The sequence below is a fragment of the Pseudophryne corroboree genome, chromosome 1 (genome assembly GCF_028390025.1).
Source record: "Pseudophryne corroboree isolate aPseCor3 chromosome 1, aPseCor3.hap2, whole genome shotgun sequence".
Lineage (NCBI taxonomy): Eukaryota > Metazoa > Chordata > Amphibia > Anura > Myobatrachidae > Pseudophryne > Pseudophryne corroboree.
The window spans coordinates 309,694,532-309,712,493 of NC_086444.1; positions in this window are offsets into that span (position 1 = coordinate 309,694,532).

Genomic DNA, 17,962 nt, shown 5'->3' on the forward strand with positions numbered 1-17,962 from the left:
ATTTGGAAATAGATGTGGAGTCTCTGCAGAATGACTTATTTAAACTTGAATTCTGGGTGTCTAAATGGGGAATGAGGTTCAATATTGAAAAATGCAAAGCTATGCATTTTGGTATTAAAAACAAATTTGCATCCTATTCACTTAATGGGGAAAATATAGCGGTATCAGTAGTGGAAAAAGATTTGGGGGTCCTCATAGATAATACACTCAATAACAGTACACAGTGTCAAAATGCAGTGAAGAAGACAAGTAAAGTCCTTGCTTGCATAAAACGGGGTATTGAGACCAGGGACGAGGATGTAATCATGTCGCTGTACAAATCATTGGTACGTCCACACCTGGAATATTGTGTTCAATCTTTGGCACCATATTATAAAAAAGATATTGCGGAACTCGAAAGAGTTCAAAGGCGTGCTACTAAACTGATTAAAGGGTTAGAGACACTGGAGTACGAGGAAAGGCTAACTATGTTAAATATGTATACTCTAGAAAAGAGGCGTCTAAGAGGAGATATTATTAATATCTTCAAATATGTAAAGGGTCATTACAAGGAGTTAGCAGGGGATTTGTTTATTAATAGAACTCTGTATAGGACACGTGGACACTCACTGAGGTTAGAGGAGAGAAAATTCCGTACAAAACGTAGGAAGGGGTTCTTCACGGTAAGGGCAATAAAGATTTGGAACTCCCTGCCGGAGAAGGTAATAATGGCGGACTCTGTAAATGCATTCAAAATCAGATTGGACAGCTTTCTAGCTGAAAAAAGTATCCAAGGCTACAGCATTTAATATATTGGCATTAGTATCTGGGAGTTGTACGAAATATAGTTGACAATTGGTACGAAACCATTATTTCAACTGGTGCAGCCTCATACCAATTGAATTCTTCATTTAGGCTTAGTGTCGTTACAATAATACTACCTATTGCAATTGCACCTATTAGTTCCACTGGTTGTATCTTCTAATTGAAATGCAGTCATATTGATAGTTTGCTATGTCTTTCTCTTGTTCTGATAATAAGCCTTTGGGCCTACTTCAGACCTGATCGCAGCAGCTACATTTTTCTCTAATGGGCAAAACCATGTCCACTGCAGGTGGGGCAGATATAACATGTGCAGAGTGAGTTAGATTTGGGTGGGGTGTGTTCAAACTGAAATCTAAATTGCAGTGTAAAATTTAAGCAGCCAGAATTTACCCTCAAATTTAACTCTCTGCACATGTTATATCTGCCCCACCTGCAGTGCACATGGTTTTGCCCATTAGAGAAAAATTTAGCTGCTGCGATCAGGTCTTAATTAGGCCCTTATACCGATTAGTGCCATAGTCCTGTATTCTGCTGACATCTATTTAATGGTATATCCATCGGGTTGAAGCCACTTTTTTCGCAACTCCACTTGAACCAGACTGTCCAATTATCTGATTGTCCTATTTTTTATTCTATTTCAATAGAGACCAGGTATGTGACCCTCGGATTCATTAAGTTCAAATGTCTTTGTAAAAACACATGTGCCATTATAATGTGTTAGTAAAGGTATATTATATCTTACTGATACATATAATGAACCAAAGGTCTTTATAATCCTCTCAAAGTGTCCATTTGTTATCCTTATTTACCATTGTTGATCACATCTTTGTTCATTTGAAGGTATGTGCCTTTATAAAGTTAAACTAGAACTTCTATGCCCACTGTTATCTCCCACTCTGTGTTCCCTACTACTCCTGATTGTACATAAGCCTGTCTTACTTGCTTTGTAATATTAGTTCCAAATGTTTTCTGTTGCCATGAAACATTGTATAATAATGCTTTGATGAATAGTCTAAGTTGTGTATTCTGCATTTGTAGATGTACCCCTGATGAAGTCTCGGCAAGAGACGAAACGCCTTCGGTTTTTCTTACAATTGTGATCCCCGATCTTCATGACAAGAATGGGGGATAGGGAATTCCGTCAAAGGAACGGATACTGTTAATCATGTATATGATTTTATGGACTCTTAATAAATATGCTAAATTGTAACTTTTTACCATTTGTCTAATTGAGAACTAAGGAGCAATATTTTATTAGGCTTCAGGTGACCAACAAACTTTGGGCCAAGTATTCTACTTATTAAGGTGCTGACTCGCTACTGTTTGTTTGTGTGTGTGTGTGTGTGTGTGTGTGTGTATATGTGTGTGTATATGTATATGTGTGTGTATGTATATGTGTGTGTGTGTGTGTGTGTGTATATATATATATACACACACTCATTTAGAACATATACACAAGTACATATGCACACACAGAGTATATACACACAAACACAAACATATCATACATACATATGCACAAAAACACACACATAGAATACAAACATATACACACATATACAATACACACAAGCTTAAACTTACACTGACTTCTGGAGCCTGCCCTCAAAGGATGCTGCAGAAATTCATTACACAGGGGCACTGCTTCATCATTAGGCACCACCCCCACATCAAAATGCCACGATTCGTGGGTAGGTGAAGATGGGGCGGAGCCAATATGACATGCAGCTATGAGAATTATGTTATATTGGCTCCACCGCCTCACCAGTGAATCGCAACATACGTACAGCCGCAAGGAGGTGGGGCTCTGATTGCGGCCATGGATCCAGGGCAAGTTAAAAAAAACCATTTGGTATGTCAGGGGGGGTTTCTGGGTACTTAGAAACTCCCCCTTGTGTGCGCTAGTGCAGGCTATATGTAACCTTAATTAACTCTTTTCAACACATTTAAAAATAACTGACCTCTGCTGATTGTCTAATTACATTTCAGTCATCCTATTTAGAAATCACTATGACTACTTAACAAAACAAACAAAAAGCACTGTACTTTGAACAGAAGGGCTACAAGCATGTGGTATTTCTTACTATTAGAATGAAACTATTTCATTACTCACAGGGCTACACCATGTTAGTCATTGATAAGAGGAAAAAGTAAGAGTTTCATTTATGATTTTCAATGACGAATGCCAACCATTAAGCCTGAGCAAAAAGCTACTGTGATAGTTTACAGTTTTTAGAGGAAATAAAAACTTTCAGGTTGCAAATAAAATATGACAATCTGCTATGTTTTTACTTAAAAAAATACAAATGTAATTTCTCAAATTATTACCATACCTAAATCGGAGAGATAGCTTACTGTAAAAAGTATAGCTAGATTGCCCTCTTAAATTCTGAAATAACAATGTATGTTAAATTAGTGTCTAACTGTATTAGCCCTATCATCACACTATTAATATATCAGGTAGGGTTTGTAATGGGAAATCAGGCATCTGTCAGTACTCACAAGGGGTAATTCAACTGCTGTAAAGCACTGGCAGCCAGTAGATGGTGCTCAACTTAGCTATTCAATTGTAGCCCCGTTCAGACGCAATCTGCTGCAGGCGCCTGACTTTCAGCTCGCACCCCTGGGGGATGTGAGCTGAAATGCGCAAAAAGTGACCTGTTTGAGGGCTCAAATGGGACTTTTCACATTGCGCCCATTAGTTTGGTCGGGTTTAGCCACTTTATGCCGCTATACCTGACCTTTCTGGGTGCGATCAGCGAAAATAAAACTTTAGATGGGAGATCGGGCACGCAAAACAATTGAATTCCCCCCACAGGGTCCAAAGTACAGTAGAATTAAAGACAATAAAGCAGAAAGAGTTTACTCTGCTTTTTTTTAGCCACAAAGGAAGCTTTTTATAGAGTGCATTAGAGACATATGAAAATGTTACTCGCCAAGTTTTTTTTATTTTTTTTAATTTTTTTAGATGGTATATATTAAAATTGATATTGGCTCTTATGCGGGACCTTCTGCTATGGTTTTCAGTAGTGATTTTCTTTCAGATACATTGCAAATCACAAATACTGCCATTTGCCTTACTTCTCCACACATTACTGGGCTAGCAATTCAACCCCTAGTCCATGTCACACTCGCGGCGCTGCGGCTACCGCGCTTACCGCTCCGGGTGCGCTGGGTCTCCCGGCGGTCGCCGCCCCCGGTGGGCTCCGGGTTGTTGCGTATTGCTGGCGCTGCCTCCGGCGGGTTCCCGGGGTGTGGGCGCCGCCATTGCGCCTGGCGTTCACGGGAGCGTGGTGGGCGAGTGACGTCATCGGCCCCTTCCGCCAATTGGGAGAGAGCGGGAAGTTCAAAGGAAGACGCCGTGCAGAGCTGCGGCGCCTGAGTATCGTCTCTTCCATGATCACCAGTGCTAGCAGCGTTCAGTGAGTTCTCTAACTGAACGTCTCCTGTGTTCCAGCGTTTGCAGAGTATCTCTCAGTGGAACATTCCTTGTGCTTCCAGCGTTTGCAGAGTATCACTCAGTGGAACATTCCTTGTGCTTCCAGCGTTTGCAGAGTATCACTCAGTGGAACATTCCTTGTGCTTCCAGCGTTTGCAGAGTATCACTCAGTGGAACATTCCTTGTGCTTCCAGCGTTTGCAGAGTATCACTCAGTGAAACATTCCTTGTGCTTCCAGCGTTTACAGAGTATCACTCAGTGGAACATTCCTTGTGCTACCAGCGTTTGCAGAGTATCACTCAGTGGAACAATCACTGTGCTACCAGCGTTACAGTGTATCACCTAGTGGAACATTCACTGTGCTACCAGCGTTACAGTGTATCACTCAGTGGAACAATCACTGTGCTACCTACGTTACAGTGTATCACTCAGTGGAACATTCACTGTGCTATCAGCGTTACAGTGTGTCACTCAGTGGAACATTCACTGTGCTACCAGCGTTACAGTGTATCACTCAGTGGGACATTCTCTGAGTTACAGTGTTTCTCTTAGGGGGACACCTCCTGTGTTTCCTGTATTACATGATATCTCCAAGTGGAACGCCTTCCATACTTCCAGAGTTACACTGAATCTTAAATCCTCATTCATTTCTTCAACATAGCTCACAAGCTTCTCATTCTTCAACATCGCTCACAAGCTTCTCATTCTTCAACATCGCTCACAAGCTTCTCATTCTTCAAACATCGCTCACAAATTCTTCATTCTTCTGTGTGCTTCACCATCGTTCTCAAATCATCATTCATTTCTTCAGCATCGCTCACAAGTTCTTCATTCTTCTGTGTGCTTCACCTTTGTTCTCAAATCCTCATTCATTTCTTCAGCATCGCTCACAAGTTCTTCATTCTTCTGTGTGCTTCACCATCGTTCTCAAATCATCATTTAATTCATCAGCATTATACGCCAGTTACTACGGCTAGTTCTGCATGAGGAAAACCTACATCCGGCCATCCCTGCTTCGGCCCAGTTGTGGTTCCTCTTTCCGATCATCGAAAGAACCCCCGAGTTCTCAACACTCCGAACCCAGGTCAGTGACAGTCCAGAAGTTCCCAAGTTGGGAACCATGACTCCCTGGGGTGCCGCAGTGCACTTGCAGGGGTGCCATAGGTTGGTAGTCCATTACCAAATCAAATTAATTATTTTAGTTATAGGGAAAACCAGTGCTGGTGCCTGCTAGTCATAAGATTCATGGACAAACAGAAGCGTAACCCTGACTTTACTTTAAGAATATTTAATAATTTCTAAAAAATAAACTTTTGACATAGGGGTGCAATGAAGGAAATGCTGATTCTTGGTGGCCATTGCTTGGGAGGCTGCTGGCTAATTACATGATCTGTTGCCCATAGGCTACAATGGGTAGCTGTGGGGGTCAATATCCGGAATGCAATGCAAATAGAAACCTATGGGGTGTGCTGCTGCCAGTGGGAATAGAGAGACTGCAGCAGGTATCGGAGATGTGTGCTGTGGTCCCTCTGTTATACATTCAGGGGATGCTAACTATCTGCAGTTAACCCTGGAAAATGTGTTGTTTTAGGGAAATAAGACACAAATATTCAATGATAAATGGGCCCATAAATGTCTAAACCAGAGGTTCTCAAACGCAGTCCTCAAGGCACCCCAACGGTCCAGGTTTTAAGCACAGATATTTCAATCAAATTGAATGAGGTACTAAGTAAGTTACCTGTGCCCAAGCATGGATATACTTAAAAAACCTGGACCGTTGGGTTGCCTTGAGGACCGCATTTAAGAACCTCGGGTCTAAACCCTCCTGAAATGCAATTTAGATAATTAAATAGATTATACAGCACTCCTGCCAAATTACACACAATGTGGTCCAATCCAACATGCTCAGTAATTCAACCTCTAAGACAATGGTTCTCAAACTGTGTTCCATGGCACCTTGGAGTGCCTCAGAACACTTGCAGTGGTGCCCTGGATTGGTGGTCCAGGACCAATTCAAATTATTTATGGTAATGTAACAGGTAAAACCAGTGCTGGCTTATGTCAGTCATTTAATAAATGGACAAACAGAAGCAAATCCTGTCCCTCGCCACAAAATTTAACCTAAGGATGACATATAAACTCAATTCACTTAATTTAATATTTCTTTCTAAATTTCTCAAATAGAAACTTTTGGCCTAGGAGTGCTGTGAAAAAAATTCTGATACTCCAGGGAGCCGTGATTCAAAAAAGTTTGGGAACCACTGCTCTAAGGATAAAGCATATAGATATATTTACTAGGTCACAGTAAAAGCAACAATAGCTCAACACTGAGAAAACACTTCCCACTATTAACAGGATTGTACATAAAAAACAATTCAGTTTTAAAATGGAGACTTTAGCTAAGCTTTATGCAATTTGTTATTCTACCATGAAATGATTTAAATTGCATGTGTGTGTGTGTGTGTATATATATATATATATATATATATATATATAGTTGCAAGAAAAAGTATGTGAACCCTTCGGAATTTCCTGGATTTGTGCATAAATTGGTCATAAAATGTGTTCTGATCTTCATCTAAGTCACAACAATGGGGGTCATTCCGAGTTGTTCGCTCGTTGCCGATTTTCGCAAAGGAGCGATTAAGGCGAAAATGTGCATGCACATGGTACGCAGTGCGCATGCGCTAAGTATTTTAGCTCAAAACTTAGCAAATTTACTCACGTCCGAACAAAGAATTTCCATCGTTGAAGTGATCGGAGTGTGACTGACAGGAAGTGGGTGTTTCTGGGCGGAAACTGGACGTTTTCTGGGAGTGTGCGGAAAAACGCAGGCGTGCCAGGATAAAACGCGGGAGCGTCTGGAGAAACGGGGGAGTGGCTGGCCGAACGCAGGGCGTGTTTGTGACGTCAAACCAGGAACGAAAAGGGCTGAGCTGATCGCAGTGTAGGAGTAAGTCTCGAGCTACTCAGAAACTGCTAAGAATTTTCTATTCGCAATTCTGCTAATCTTTCGTTCGCAATTGTGCTATGCTAAGATACACTCCCAGAGGGCGGCGGCCTAGCGTGTGCAATGCTGCTAAAATCTGCTAGCGAGCGAAGAACTCGGAATGAGGGCCAATAGACAAACACAGTCTGCTGAAACTGGTACCACACAAACAATTATATGTTCTCATGTTTTTATTGAACACACCATGTAAACATTCACAGTAATAAACCAACAATTAGAATTTGTTAGCAGTTAGAAATTATTAGAATTAGAAAAGTCAGCAATGCAAAGGCGGAGCTGCTTATACGTAGCACAGGATGGACAGGGCAGGTACAGTATTTTGCACTATATTATTACTGAATGGATGTCTCTTGTTTTAAGTACAATAGTTCTTACTTTGGGGGTAATTCTGAGTTGATCGCAGCAGCAAGTTTGTTAGCAATTGAGCAAAACCATGTGCACTGCAGGGGGGGGGGCAGATATAACATTTGCAGAGAGAGTTAGATTTGGGTGGGTGATTTAGTTTCTGTGCAGGGTAAATACTGGCTGCTTTATTTATACACTGCAATTTAGATTTCAGTTTGAATACACCCCACCCAAATCTAACTCTGCACATATCTGTCCCCCCTGCAGTGCACATGGTTTTGCCCAACTGCTAACAAATTTCCTGCTGCGATCAACTCAGAATAAGGCCCTTTATTCCGTTTCTCTGCTTTATTATCTTTACCATCCTTATAGAGGTGTGAGGATGGTTCTAGCAAAATGAGCATGCATACAGTAGTTTTGTTTTTTTTTCTTGACTGGTAAATTGATATTAGTTCCTGAAATCCAGTAGATTGTACTGATAAATGGTGGTAATCATCATACTCAAATTCTGCTGTCCTGTCTTCCTTTAGATTGTCAATCTTTTAGGTCTAATGCAGAGGTTCTCAAACTCGGTCCTCGGGGGCACACACAGTGCATGTTTTGCAGGTCTCCTCACAGAATCGCAAGTGAAATAATTAGCTCCACCTGTGGACCTTTTAAAATGTGTCAGTGAGTAATTAATACACCTGTGCACCTGCTGGGTTACCTGCAAAACATGCACTGTGTGTGCCTCCGAGGACCGAGTTTGAGAACCTCTGGTCTAATGTAAACAGTGGCAGATCCTACCTGGATGGAGGAGGGGTCTGCCGTTTGGCACCCTGTCGCCTTGTCCCCACCCTCCGCTCCTGCCGCTGCCCGGGTCCCAGCACCTGCACAATGTAGCTGACAGGTACCGGGACCAGTGCATGTGCAGTAGCGGGAGCAGTACTGTGCATGTGCAAAACCCTGGCTTTTGTGGGCTGAAAGGCAGGGAGAGACTTCCTACAGGAAGCATGCGCTCTGCTATTAGCAGTCCAGTCTGGCAGTCCCGGAGGAAGGAAACACCTCCCAATGGGACTGCCTGTCCTGCTGGTGACTGCATCTGGCTCACTGAGCTAAGGTGGCAGATTTTATTGGGGGGGGCTGCAGTCCTGCTCCCATAGGTAAAATCCGCAATGAAATGTAAACATCTCTATACAGTAAATATAAACCGTTATTGGCTCCAAAATCATCTAATTACTTCCTACTTTAATAGCACTCACCCATATAATATTTTTTTGAATGGTTTAAGTATGTTATTTTGGGCCTAATTCAAAGTTGTACTATACGCCGACATTTCCACAATTTAGAAATGATCAACAGACTGCGCATGTGTAAAGGCGCCTTTGTGAGCACGCCTGCAGTGAGGATTTCAGTGCAGAGTGATTGACAGGAAGGGACCATTTATGGGAGGTAACAAGGAGTGGTGGTAAAATGCAGGCGTGTCACAGACATTTTTGGGGGGTGTATCTGACATCAGCTGCAATCATGTACGCAGAGAAACATGGCACCTGCGTCACTACTGTCACGTCCAATCTGCATGGATTTGTGATGGCTCTGGTGGGCATCTATTTTCATTTCTGGGCGGCAGCTTTACTTGCTAACATTAGCAGTCCATAGCCTAGAAAATCGCACTTGCAATTGCATTAGTGGACAACTCTGAATCAGCACTGGTCCTTTATATGCATGCATGAATTGGCTTTGCCAGCTACATTTAGGACTTCCAGTTGCAGATTCATGAAAAAAATACATGAAAAAAAGACCCTATAATAAATATACCCCTTAATACACTTACCCCATAAAAACACACTACGGTTGATTGACTTTTGACAGGATTTATCAATCAGTATGTGCCCTATGTATTAGAATTGTATCTGAAGCACCATCATGTTATGTAGTGCTGTACATTAAGGAGGAAAATTTGCCAACAATTTACATATTTCTGCTGCGGGGTACACTGGGCTCCACAAGGATTGGACAATGGGGTGTAGAGTAGGATCTTGATCCGAGGCACCAACAGGTTCAAAGCTTTGACTGTTCCCAGAATGCACAGCGCCACCTCCTATATCACCCCGCCTCCCAGCACAGGAGCTCAGTTTGTCAGTTGGTGCTGCAGTAAGCAGGCACTTAACAGAGGGGCTGCTCCAAGCAGCCCTGACAAAATCTTTTTATGAGGTAAAAGGTGAAGACTTCAAGGGCAGCAGCGGTGGTAAATGTCTTGTGACATTCACTGCTGCAGCTCCAGCTCTCCCCAGCGGCGCTGTACACTTCCGAGCCCTGGTTGCCGGGTACCTACAGCGGAGGCTCCGGTTTTCTTCATGTTAGACACACACGGCTGGGGCTCTCCAGGATCGCGTGGCCGCGCTTCGGGAGGTGGTAAGTGGGTCCCGCTCGCGGGACCCGGTCTTTATCGCGATCCGGCGCGGTTAGTGGGAGGCGGACCACGCGCGCTGGCGGTGGACACTGTGGATACAGGCGATCCCACTAGATTACCAGGGCATGGGCGCTGCTCAGGTTTTCTCTTAAAACCTATTTTAATATCGCCCACAGTACCCGCTGGTTTTGCCAGCAAGGGGGATAAGGCTTAGACCTGAAGCCCCTCCCCCAGCCCCAGGGCGCCATTTCCAGCAAGTGTTCCCGCCCTGGAGCTGCATCTCTGTCTTTTCCTCACTCCCTGTCAGTGTCTGCGGCGCCATTACTCCTCAGCTCACTGTTCCTGGGACTGCTTGGGCAAATCCTCCTATGTAAAGCCGCCTGGTTGTCAGCGCTGTACCTTTACATGACACTTAAGTATTCTACCTGCCTTTTAAGTCAGTGTTAGTAAGAAAGAGTGCATTTAGTCAGGGGTTTATAGTACAATTACCCTGTGATATACATCCAGTTTCTTACTGTGTAGTGTTATATCTATTGACTATATAGCTGTGTAAGCTAGTCCAGTGCAGTATTATTGTCTGTAATAACCTCTGCATTGTACAAACTGTGACTATTTGTGTGTGCATTGATAGCTGAGTGGTGTCCATCTCGTGTCTTTCACTCAACTTGCTATCCCTATATTCTATAACCTGAGGGTGCTTGGTGCGTCAGGTGTTATTTAATATAGGATTTTCACAAAGATATACTGTATTACGTATTTTTCTCTGTGATTTAGTCACCATATCTCTCCTTTATCTCTGCTGGTGCTGACTACACTGCACAGGGGTTTGGGTTTAGGGATATAGTGCTGCTAATAATTGTACTGTGTTACCTCATACTGCAAGTTATATCATGTCTGCTTCTGAGGGTAACGGTTCTGGGACGGAACACACTGCAGGTGTTGCTGAAGCCACAGGCACATATGGGGAGAATATAGCAGCTGTGGGCTGTGGTTCTGGGGGCTCCTTGCCCCCCAGTGGGACTGTGGCAAGGAGCCTCCGTGTGCCGCTTTTTCCACGCTTCTGCATACGCTAGTTCATAAACTAACACCCCCTATGAGACCCCCAATGCCGGTACATCCGTATGTGGTCCCTGCAGCTAACCCGCCGTGGGCGGACGATTTATCTGCTCAATTAAAGAAGTTGAACCAGTCCCTGACTACTAAAAAGTCCGCCTAAGTCCAAGTGGTCCTCTAAGCGAGCGCTCGTCTCCTCACAATCCACTGCTGTCACTGACACCTCGTCTGATGAACAACACACAAACTGCAACCAGGCGCTTAATTGAATTTAATTAATATATCATCAATTAATTATTCTCAAGCTGCAATACAGAGCTACTGACTTGGGGTCTTCAAGTCAGAATAATTAGCACAGGTGGTCCCTGTGCTGATTCCCAAAGCTGCTTTACCAATTAGCTCTCTGCGCTATTTATTATGGTATGGCTGATGTTCAAATGATCAAACTACAAATTTTACTATATTTCATATGTTTTAATACACATAAAAATTAGACCGGTCTAAAATATCATAAACAATGTAAAACAATAATAATCAGTATTATCAAAAATACTATAGACTTAACACAAGGAGGTGGAGCCAAGCTACTATATGCCCAGTTCTCGTAATGGACAAATAGTTTTAACTATACTTCAGTCCGCATATTAAACTTATTAAAATGCACATTTATTTATTTCTGTAACCCATGTAGGGATATGAGTTCCTTAAGTGCTTTTTAAAGATGAACAATGTTCCATATTCAACTGCTCGTCAGCAAAGACAGAAATAAAGCATGAAAATGCGCTCCTGGACGGAGCCTTACGTGTAATAACCGTCCGTGCTGTGTATCGCAAATTGAAGCCCCCAAAGGTCTGTGTCGCGGTCCCGGTTTCAGGGGATCAATTGCTGACGGGCTATTCTTGGATAAAGCTGCTGTAAAAGGAGCGAAACGCGTCAAAAGTGTGGAATTTGGACCCATATATTCTTCTTGAACCTACCAATATTGCTGTTCATCGCCACCAACAATAGCCCGTCAGCAATTGAGAGGAGAGAGACCGGGACCTGGGTGCTTGCAAGCAGCACCAAAACGGTGCGGTCTCGTTGATCCCTGTGGCTGGATACCCTCGTCATCAGCGGGCGTCATTGCAGACGCTTGATCCCCTGAAACCGGGACCGCGACACAGACCTTTGGGGGCTTCAATTTGCGATACACAGCACGGACGGTTATTACACGTAAGGCTCCGTCCAGGAGCGCATTTTCATGCTTTATTTCTGTCTTTGCTGACGAGCAGTTGAATATGGAACATTGTTCATCTTTAAAAAGCACTTAAGGAACTCATATCCCTACATGGGTTACAGAAATAAATGAATGTGCATTTTAATAAGTTTAATATGCGGACTGAAGTATAGTTAAAACTATTTGTCCATTACGAGAACTGGGCATATAGTAGCTTGGCTCCACCTCCTTGTGTTAAGTCTATAGTATTTTTGATAATACTGATTATTATTGTTTTACATTGTTTATGATATTTTAGACCGGTCTAATTTTTATGTGTATTAAAACATATGAAATATAGTAAAATTTGTAGTTTGATCATTTGAACATCAGCCATACCATAATAAATAGCGCAGAGAGCTAATTGGTAAAGCAACCTCGTCTGATGAAGACAGCACATACACTGACCCCACAGGTTCTGACTCAGATACGGCTGATGGGGAGGGTAGTTCACATGTGGATGTTCCTGATCTTTTGGAGGCTATTAAGTTAATTCTGCAGATTACGGATGATCCCGAGCCATCCGTTCCTCCTAAGAAACCAGAGAGGTTCAAGCGTCAGAAGGTGATTAAACAAGTTTTACCTCACTCTGACCGCCTAGTGGATATACGTCAGGAACCCTGGCAAAGCCCGGGTACGAAGTTTGTGCCTCAAAAGAAGATGCTGGCTCGCTATCCCCTCGCGCCAGAGCAGTCTAAGAATTGGGAAACGCCTCCTCCAGTAGACTCACATGTGGCTAGGATGGTGGTTTCCTCAGCTCTACCTGTCACTACCGTCACGTCTCTAAAAGAGCCTACGGATAAACGTGTCGAGGGTTGTCTAAAGCGATTTACACCCTCACGGGTGCTGCACAAAGGCCCACTATTGCAGCTACATGGGCGGCAGAGGCTATTGAAGCATGGGCCTTGGAGTTAGAAGCTGAAATCTCCTCTGACCATGCTAGACAATGCTTGTCATATATTGTCACAGCTTCTCGCTATATTAAAGAGGCGGCTTCTGATGCCGGTATCCTAGAAGCCAAGGCCTCTACTACGTCAGTCCTGGCTCGCAGGATATTGTGGCTGAGATCCTGGTCTGTGCATCTGGACTCTAGAAAAACCCTGGAGGTACTCCCTTTCAAGGGGGATATTCTGTTTGGGGAGGACTTAAATAAGATAGTGGCTGACTTGGCTACTGCCAAAACTGCCTGTCTGCCTAATACAGCTCTTTCTGTGTCGAAGGCCAAAGGCACGTCCTTTCGCCCCTTTCGTCCTTCAGGTAAAGCAAAAGGTCAGGCGTACCATAAGCAGGCCCGCACTTCCAAACCTGGTAAGCCGAAGCCCAAAAGAGCCTGGGCTGCCCGTCAGCCAGCAGCCAAGACCGATAAGCCTGCTGCATGACAGGGCAGGCCTCCCCCTGGGGGATCCCAGGGTGGGGGGCCAGCTTCTAGGGTATACCCAGGAATGGTTGAAGACCACTTCAGATGCCTGGGTACGGGAAGTCGTCACTCGAGGTTACGCCATAGCCTTCAAAAACCGACCCCCTCATCGATTTTGCCAGACAGACGTCCCGTCGGACCAGACAAAGGCAAACACTCTGCATTCGGTGGTACAGACCCTCCTGGATACAGGAGTCGTAGTACAGGTGCCTCTTGCTCAGAGGGGCCGGGGGTACTATTCGCTGCTGTTTCTAGTCCCGAAACCGAATGGGTCCTCCCGGCCCATTCTCAACCTCAAGGCACTGAGCAAGTTTGTGAAGGTTTCCAAGTTCCGTATGGAAACCCTTCGCTCTATAGTTCTGGCCTTGGAACCTGGGGACTACATGGTCTCCCTGGACATACAGGATGCTTACCTGCATATTCCTATAGCAGTGTCACATCAACAATACCTGAGGTTCGCTATTGGCAACCTCCATTACCAGTTTCGGGCGTTACCTTTTGGTTTAACAACGGCTCCGCGAGTCTTCACCAAAGTTATGGCGGTGATGAAGGTGGTACTCCGCCGTCAAGGGGTCAGGATACTACCGTATCTGGACGACTTGTTAATCCTGGCAAATTCCCCAGATCTTCTCCTGCGTCATCTGGATATGACAGTCCGGTTTCTACAAGCCCACGGGTGGCTCATCAACTGGAAGAAATCCTCCCTGGTCCCTGCTCAGAGCATGGTGCATCTGGGAGCGCTGTTGGACACTCACAACCAGAGGTTGTTCTTGTCTCAGGAGAAAGTCCTGAAACTTCAGGACAGGATTCGTTGCTTCCTTTCTCGTCCGCAAGTGTTGATACATTCGGCAATGCAGGTGCTGGGCCTCATGGTATCAGCATTCGACATGGTTGAGTATGCTCAATTCCATTCTCGCCCCCTCCAGAAGCTGATTCCAGCCAAGTGGGATGGCCTGCCTCACCGGATCAGGTCTCAAATGATCTCTTTGACTCCGAAGGTCCGTCTGTCACTGCTCTGGTGGCTCCAGAACCGACAATTGTGCAGAGGCCGTCCCTTCTGGATATCCAACTGGGTCCTGTTGACGACAGATGCCAGTCTAAGAGGTTGGGGCGCGGTGCTGGAGCAGCACTCCTTGCAGGGTCGGTGGACCAAGGAGGAATCTCTCCTCTTAATCAACATTCTGGAATTGCGGGCGGTCTTCAATGCGTTGAACATAGCCCAGCATTTGATTCAGAACCGTCCTGTTCAAGTACAGTCGGACAACACCACCACAGTGGCTTACATAAATCATCAAGGCGGCACTCGAAGCCGTTTGGCAATGAACGAAGCCTCACGGATTCTACGTTGGGCAGAACGCCATCTACCGGCAATATCGGCAATATTCATTCCGGGAGCCCTGAATTGGAAAGCTGACTTTCTCAGTCGTCAGGACGTGCATGCCGGCGAGTGGGGCCTCCATCCAGAAGTGTTTCAACTCCTCGTGGAAAGGTAGGGTCTTCCAGATGTGGATCTGATGGCGTCTCGTCACAATCACAAGGTTCCGGTCTTCGGAGCAAAGGCAAGGGATCCTCAAGCAGCATTCGTGGATGCGCTGGCAGTGCCGTGAAGGTTTCGGCTGCCGTACGTGTTCCCTCCGGTGTCACTCCTGCCCAGGGTAATTCGGAAGTTCAAGCAAGAAAAAGGAAATCTGATTCTCATAGCTCCGGCGTGGCCCAGACGGCACTGGTTCTCAGACCTGCAAGGCCTATCGTCAGAGCGTCCACTTCTACTTACACAACGCCCAGACCTCCTCGTTCAGGGCCCCTGTGTCTACCAGGACCTAGCCCGGCTGTCTTTGACGGCGTGACTCTTGAAGCTTCCGTCTTAAGAGCTAAGGGTTTTTCTGAAGAGGTCATTAAAACTATGTTGCGTGCCCGGAAACCGGCCTCTGCTCGGATTTAACATTGGGTCTGGCATTCCTACTTTGTTTGGTGCGCATCTAACCATTATGACGCTTCCAAGTTTAGTACAGCCAAACTTTTGGCTTTTCTACAGCAGGGCCTAGATTTAGGCCTGTGTCTGGCCTCCCTCAAGGTTCATATTTCTGCCTTGTCGGTGTGGTTTCAGAGAAAAATTGCGACTTTACCTGATGTTCATACTTTTACTCAGGGTGTGTTGCGTATCCAACCTCCCTATGTCCCGCCTGTGGCTCCTTGGGACTTTTCGGTCGTTTTGGAGGCGTTGCAGGAGCCTCCATTTGAACCTCTTGGTTCAGCTGACCTTAAGTGGCTTTCCCTTAAGGTGGTGTTCTTGCTGGCTATTGCCTCTGCTAGAAGAGTGTCGGATTTGGGTGCCTTGTCTTGTAGTTCCCCATATCTGATTTTTCACCGTGACCGGGCGGTTCTTAGGACTCGTCCCGGATATTTACCTAAGATGGTTTCTTCGTTCCACCTTAATCAGGAGATTGTGGTCCTAACTTTTGTCTCTCCTGATTTGTCTCCCAAAGAGCGGTCTTTGGATGTGGTACGGGCTCTCCGTATCTATGTGAAGAGAACTGCTTCTATTCGAAAGTCTGATTCTCTCTTTGTTTTTGTTTGGATTTCACAAACGTGGCTGGCCTGCTCACAAGCAGACCCTGGCCAGGTGGATTAGAATGGTGATTGCGCATGCTTATGTGAAGGCTGGTCTGTCAGCTCCTGTTCACATTACGGCCCATTCTACTCGGTCTGTTGGACCTTCTTGGGCGGCCCAACGTGGTGCGACCCTTGATCAATTGTGCAAGGCGGCTACGTGGTCCTCCTGGAACACGTTCATAAGGTTCTATGCCTTAGATACTGCCGCTTCCCAGGATGCTTCCTTTGGACGCCGGGTTCTTGTGCCCGCTACAGTGCATCCCCTCCCATAAGGAACTGCTTTAGGACATCCCCATTGTCCAGACTTGTGGAGCCCAGTGTACCCCGCAGCAGAAAACGAGTTTTATGGTAAGAACTTACCCTTGTTAAAACTCTTTCTGCGAGGTACACTGGGCTCCACAAGGCGCCCACCCTGACGCACTTAGCTTCTTTGGGTTGATATGGCATTAGCCGCTGACACTTCTCTTGTCGTGAGAGTGTGGTGTATGTGGCTACTAACCGTTGTCGTCTCTTTTCCTGCTACTGCATTGGGCTGGTTAACTAAACTGAGCTCCTGTGCTGGGAGGCGGGGTGATATAGGAGGCGGCGCTGTGCATTCTGGGAACAGTCAAAGCTTTGAGCCTGTTGGTGCCTCGGATCAAGATACTACTTTACACCCCATTGTCCAGACTTGTGGAGCCCAGTGTACCTCGCAGAAAGAGTTTTAACAAGGGTAAGTTCTTACCATAAAACTCGTTTTCAATGGGATGCGTTCACTGGAAACTACTCAGGAGACTGGCGCTGGAGCACCAACAGCCGACATCCCGTAGGTGAGTATCGAGGTTAGGGCCCGGGTGTGTGTGTGTGTGTGTGTGTGTGTGTGTGTGTGTGTGGTTTTCAGAATTAGACACTGGGGGAGGGGGGGGGGGGGGGTGTTAGCCATAGCTACCACCCCCAGAGGGTTAGGGTAGAGAGCGGGGGTTAGAAATACTTACCACCACCGATGTCTGCATTTTCAGTGTCGGGATGCCGCAGTTGGTCATGTGACCGCCCGGATCCCAACCACCAGCAGTATGTATTCCATTTCAGTTGTGTAAGACCCAGTATCTACTATAGATTGCATAAGGAAATTTCTACTAATTAGCAGATTTGTATGCCCTTTGGGGTTATTGTAAGGGAACCCACAAGTCACATAAAAATGAATTGATGTGCTTCTATTAGCTGGCCCCAGGAAAGTAGCTATCTGCTAGGGGTGTTTGAGGTAGCTGAGCAATAGTAATCTGCAATTTGTGAGATTGCAGCATCCAAATTGGTCCATGGGGTCATCCTTCGTGAGGCAGACATTTTCAGCTAACTGAATATGCTGGGGTCCCCTGTTCTCAATTTTATGCCTCCCTCTTATTCCCTGTGTTTAGTCTATGTACACATTTCCCTATGTCCCGTTTTCTTGATCCTGTGTCCTGAATGTTCCTTGCTCACCTACATGTAATTTTTGTATACTTCTTTTTGTAATCACCAAATCCCTGACAGAGTGGCTGCATCTGCTGCTGGTGTACGCTGGCTACAGCTGGTTGTAATAAGCCGGAGGCGGCGGCTGATGTTGAGAAGGAGCCGATACCTTACTTCAGTCTGTGAGCAAGCTAATTCTATTAGCA